This window comes from Aptenodytes forsteri, unplaced genomic scaffold (assembly GCF_000699145.1).
Source record: "Aptenodytes forsteri isolate BGI_AS27 unplaced genomic scaffold, ASM69914v1 Scaffold511, whole genome shotgun sequence".
Taxonomy (NCBI): domain Eukaryota; kingdom Metazoa; phylum Chordata; class Aves; order Sphenisciformes; family Spheniscidae; genus Aptenodytes; species Aptenodytes forsteri.
In genome coordinates, this window is record NW_008794707.1 from 433,530 (window position 1) to 440,060 (window position 6,531).

A 6,531-nucleotide genomic window follows, 5' to 3' on the forward strand; every position below is an offset into this window, starting at 1 on the left:
AAAATAGTAAAAAAGGCTACAGAGCAGAAAGCAGCTGGGAAAAATTACTGATTTTTGACTTGGTGTTTATATTATAAAAAAGTCAAGAATTAGATCAGTCACAGTCACACTAAAAAAGATATGTTTCAAGTTTGTCAGCAAAAGTTAAAAAAAAAACCCCACAAAAAAAGACAAATACTGTTCTAGTGAAACTAAAATGTTTCCTTAATACACAGTGAAGTGTTTTCCTTTGTATTGGAGCCCCTACCATTTCATTTTAGTCTTCCTTTTTTCAGTGACTTTTTTTCAATTGAAAAATAGGTTTGAAATGAAAATGTTTGGGCTGAAACTAAGCATTTATTTTTAAAAAGTAAAAATTAAATGTTTTTCATTTTTAAATTCCCCTTCCACCTTCTTTTCTTTAAAACAGTTCAATGAATTTGATTTCTCAGACATGTCAGTGAACCTGAAATACTGCATTTTTGTGAATTTCACACCGTTCTCCTAAAGATGCCTATAATTAGCAGGAGGCATATTGCTAAAATATAGCAAGGCATATCTTTTATGCCTTGGTTCTTTTTTGTTCTTCCTTGTAAGGATCCCCAATTTGGAATTGCTTACACAGGATCAAATATGTTCTAGATAAAAGTTAGAAAATATGATGTTCTTTGAAGCTAGTCTATTATCTTTCCCAAACACTGAGACATGTATTGTAGCTAATTGTCTTAAAGCTTTAAGTACACGGAGACGCTTTGAAATTAATATAGAAGTAGGATTAAATATATAAAAGCACACTTATTTTTATTGCTTGTATGCCTCTGGAAATAGCATTTTAAACTAACAAGCTGGAGGCTAAAAGCATGAAATATTGTACTGACTTGGCGAGAGAGGAGTTTTCATTAACAGATGGACAATAACAGAGATGATGGATTTGACAGATCCAACCAGTGTTTTCAAGAACTCATACAATTAATTGGTCTAAATAGCAGGTATTGCAACATGTTGGGCTGGGGAAGGGAATTAAATCATACAGAAAATGAAAAGGTATTAAATGAGAAGGTACCGAAGATGAAGGCCCACTTGTTAGCACCGCACCTTCTCTCCACACCCCTCCCAAGCACACAGACTGCTCCTGTAAGAAGACAACTCTGCAGAGATAGCCTGGCACTGCAGGCTAGAGTTAGTGTGGGCTCTGCGTCCCCCTGCATGCACAGCCCCGGCGCTCGCACTGTCGCGTACCCTGAGAAGGAACCCGCATGCCAACCACACTGCTACGCAGGTGAAACAGGATGGAGTTTTAATGACAGCCTTTTTTAACTGAAAAACTGTGACCCTTTAAACACTGCTCAGAAATTTACAGTTATTAGCGATCGTGGTTGGGATAGCCTGTAGATCAAGGGGAATCAGGAAGACGAAGAAGAAAAATTAAATGCAGTATACAGAGTAAAAACTCAGATGACAAGAAATCTGCGGGTGTGCTTGTTGTATATACTGTGGCAGATCCTGAAACCCCACTCTCCTATGTAGGTGCCTGAACCCTACCATGAAATGCAAAGCTAGTTTTTCTGACTCACCTAGGTGTGTCCTCTTGTCTCTGGGCTAGCTGTATAATACATGTTGGTAATGTCCCTTTCAGGCTTTGTCTTGACAATGCAGCAAATGGCTTTAGGACTCCTACTCCAAGATCCAAAACCACCACAGCCACATGACTAAAACACTAATCCTGTATAATAAATTAATTCTTAAGGTTCAAATTTGTTCAAAAAATGTTGACAGGTTAACTTGCATCCACAGGGCTTGATGCCAGGTAAGGTATTTATTATTGTGCCTCCTGTGTTAACTTTATGTTGAATTGACTAATAATCATCTTTCTACAGCTAGTATAAAACCTGTGTAAGTTCCATACTATATGCTGTGGCTAATTTTAGAGAAATCAAATCATACGCTCCCTGATCTGGACCAAACTCATATTGTTTGGTGATCAGGTAGTACAAACCATATTCATGACCATTGAACTGTAGCTTCAGAGACAGTGAAATTTGGGATGAAGATAGAGAGTATCTATAGAAGAATAATGTAGGAACAATCAAGTTTGAAGAGGAGGAATGGACCACAGCTGGGGTTTTTTGGTTTTTTTTTCCTGTTAAGTGAGATATTGATAAAGTCAAATATCAAAACAGGGATCTCTGTAGCTCGCGTGCAGTATATCTGCTACTCTGAACAGAATGGGAGCTCTGCATCTGTGCCATTTCATATTACATAAACACCATTTATATTAAGTGTAGGTAAAATTGTGGAGCAGTTACAACTATTTCACTAATCAAATCACAACGCTAAGCAATTACCCAGACTTCTGTATTTTCAAATGTAATAATGTTTCAGCGTACTATTCTACTTCACCGGATTTATTTTGTATCAGGGTGCATACATACATGCACACACAGACTTGCCTGTTAACTGTGTACCATATATCTGTAAGGGTTAACATTTCTGTTGTTTTCATAAACCTGCCCTGGGACTGTTCTCTAGCACCAAGACCAACGGAAATGAAAGAGCCCACATCAGTATTATTAAACTCTCCAAAATATAGTGATCACATCCAAACTGCCCACTGGGAATGGCCACTGGCCCATGCTGACTCCCTGACAATCCCTGTGAACTGCGAGAGGGCTGCCTGGCCAAAGCCATGGCAGGACTGCTCTGAGGCTGACCTGCACACAGAGGGTTGAGCTCCTGGCTCAGACACTTGCTCTGCCTCTGTTTAATTTACTACTATAGATGCAGTGATAGTGTCTCCTAGTGGCTATATTCTTGAAGGAACTGACCCAAACCCAAACTTCGCATCTGAAACTCCCGCTCTTCAAAGGTATACAAAATACAAACACGTCTCTAGATTTTGAGAGTACCTAAAACAGCATCACTCAAATAGGTAAAATAAAATAAATAATTTAAACACTCAAGGTTTAATATCTGAGTTACAAAGTCACATGCTGATTTAACATCTAAAACCTATCTATCTCTAGGTTATACAAATGGTGGTTTGTTTTTTTTTTTTAAAAAGTAGCAAGGTATTGCGTTCTTTCCCTTTTGAAACAGTAACACTAAAGAGAGAGATGAGAGCCATAACAAAACCATGTGAAGCAAGGTGTTCAGGGCTTTGCTCAAAGGTCTGAAGGCAAGCATGGGCATCAGTTGGATCAGAGTCAATCTCATTTAACCTTTAGGTCCTCTCAGACCCTGTAAAAGCAAAGGAAATGCTTAAATGCTCTGCTATGGTAAGTCTCCATAGGTTCAACCTACCACATACTGAGCCCTATGCCAGACACCACAATCTGTGAATATGAACTAATGTTGCTGGATCTTTGAACCATGCTAAGGACTCATGAAAGGCGATGCCGGCAGAGATCAGAAGGCCACTTCTCCCAGCAGCACCCTGTCTGCAGTCATAGTCAGCAGAGGATGTTTGAACAGAGAACATAAAAACAAGCAACCCTGAACAGTATCAATACTTGGTTCTAGCCCTTCCTTCTTGAATTAGCTTTTTTCTGTTTTCAGCATCAGCTAAACACCAAAAATCCATCTTGGTAATGAGATCTGTATCAGGGGATTTTGTGAAAGGAAGACTTAACGGTCAAGATAAAGACAGCGTATTCAACAGTAAGCCAAAGCCCTGCTAGCTGGAACTACAGCAAGGTAGACCCAGAGGACACATGGGTCTGATTTTGCCATGTTGGGGGACATTTCCTTTCTCATTTTCAACCGATTAAGTTTCCCGTTGTCCACCATCCTCTTGGAACAGAAAGATTTGGGCAGCAAATTTCCATACATGGATAAGCTTAACCAAATGAGGCATTGAAAGAAAAAAATAATGACTGGAAAGGCGCAGACAAGGAAATCTTTCCTAGCAAATCCTGGCTCTAAGTGACCACTACTTCTTAACAATGGAGTACAGATTTGCCTTCCTCTGCGGGGCCTTTTGTTGTTCGCCAAGTATCCTGTTACACCCCTGACATCCCCACTTTGGAGATTTTATGTAAGCTCTCCTGTTAAAGAAATAACACACTGCAAAAATGACTGTAGTTGGAGTAGTTCTATCACAACAAAATAAAGCCTTTATATACTTCAGATCTCAACTAACGTATCTATCTGAACATCCCAAGAGCCACCAGACATAAACCTGGAGTGCATACAGTTTGTCCCCACCTCCAGCAGGTCTTTCTCCATGTATCCTGAGATACACTGCTCTGCTTGCAGCAATGGGCGCCTTCTGCTACCTTTTTCCCACTGTGCCGGTGCTGGTAGAAAGCCTTTCTTGAACAAGGTCTGGTCAGTATTCACTTTCCCTGATGATCCTTATGGTGCCTGAGTTTGCTGACCTTTAGGCCAGAGCGTAACACTTATCTCCATCCTCAGCTTTTTACCTGAGGGGAGGGAAAGATGACAATTCAGTTTTGGAAGAGGTTCTCACTGGTAAAAAGGGATTGACAAGTGAAATGCTTCCCACTCAACTTGTTTTCCACACCTCCATCAGCTATCACTGAGCACTATTTGAATCACACCAAATAAAACAGTTTCAGCTTGTCTTAGTCTAGGTAAGTTTCCTAAAAAGTTTGAAAGCAAAGCCTGAACTTTTTGTTTCTTTTCTCACCTTGACAATTTAGCTCTGTCCAGTAAGGAAAGCAAAAGCATGCATCTATTGAAGCCTTTCTGTTTCTGGTGCTCTGATCTTTTTTAGCCCACCTTTTCAGACAACTTCTTTTAAAACCACCTCTCTTTCTACACACATTTAAAACCTCCTTTCATCCAAAGTTTACAAATCCCTCTAACACAGCCACCTCTCGTCATGTCTCCTCTTATTAAACCCCTGCACAACAGATCCCACGTTCCCCCACCAGTCCAAAACAAGCATAGACCTCTACACCTGCCTTATGTGGGAATGAAAACAGCAGGTGACCGGAGCACCCAGAGGGGAGCAAAAGTTGGGGTAGTCCAAGGATACAGAAGGGACGGAGAAGACAGAGCTGCAACCCTACACATGTAGGCTGGTTCCTCCATCTCCGAGCTGCTTCCTTGTGGCTCCAATTATTTGTTGACAGTATCTAGTTAAGTGATTTCATTGTCAGAGGAAATGCTACAGAGCAGATTAAACTGCTGGGCTGCTACCAAAACAGGAATGTACAAATTTGGAGCAGAAATTCCCCATGAAGGCAAGGCAGTAGCAAATGGTAAGTTAGGTACCTGTCTCTCAGTCCCGTGAAGAGTCAGAAGAGCCCCACAGATTTGCCCTCTGTCAGACCTGAGGGATTGTCCTTTTTCTAAAGCAACCAAAGCTTTCTAACCTTCTACTCCTCCCAAGCCAACTGCTTGGGGGCCACGCCGTAGAGAGCCAGTTCCTTCCTTTGTCCAGGTAACGGGACACTTGCGTGCACACCCTCCCAGACATGTGTTGGGTTATTTAAATCAGCTCAGCAAGTCCTTCAGCCTGAGAGACACAAAAGCAATATAAACAGAGCTTCCTTTTGCACTCTGTCCTCAGAGAGTCCTATCCAGAGCAGATCATGCTGATACAACCTGACAACATCCAGGGATAAAGGGGAAGCTCACACCAGACGCAGTCTAATACTAGCTAGTATTCTAAGAGGGCAACCAGAGATCAAAGAAACATTTTCTTTTCTTTCCTACTACCAGTTACTCTGTAAACTGAACAAGCCCCCAGCCCCATCAGAGTGACGAAGCGGCTGATCCTCGCAATCCTGTCATGGGTAAGGAGAAAGGTTTCCTTCCAAGGGACACTACCAGGGCTGAACTGTGTTTGCTTTTCTTTAAAGCCTCTTGTATAACCCTTCGCCCTTCCCAGCATTTCTTTTGCTAGCACTGTAATGCATTTGGCACAAAACTGCAAAATTGCAAAACTCCTCAAGAAGTCAGATTTGTTTGTTGCCTTTTTAAGGGGGCGGGTGGGGGAACAGCTCCTCGATTCTTTTTGAACTATTGATTATTATTTTTAGGAGGCTGCTCCCCCCTCCACCTCTGAGTTAACCATTCACTTGGACTGTTCTTTCAGGCAGGTTGTTTAAGCTCGATCTGCCCTCCGGGGGCTAAATAAAGAAGTGATGGGAGGAAAACCAAAACCCTTCCAGTGGCTCATATTTGAAATTCTTTTTCACTCTCTCTCTCTCCGCTAAATGGGGCTCGTCTGCTTCTCATTTCCTCTTGCTCCCTGATTATTCCATTAGGTAATGGCGAGGGGCAAGGATTAACAATGAAGCAGATGACAGGAAGCTGTTACCAAAAGCACAATGCCGGACCCCCCCCTCATCCTCCCGTTCCTCCCTCCCAAGAGACGGTCCCCCTCACCCTTCTGTCGATGCCATGGTCCCGAAAGCCCCCCTGTCTTCTCAAGAGTCCAAAGGGATTATTTTGGACAGTAGGGCGCGAAGGAGGTTGGCTCTTTGGGATAACCCTCGCTCGCGTCTGGGAAGGAGCACGCAATTCCTTGTAATCCTGGGGGCTCCACAGGGCGAGGATCCGGCAGCTCCGCTCCTCGGCTCT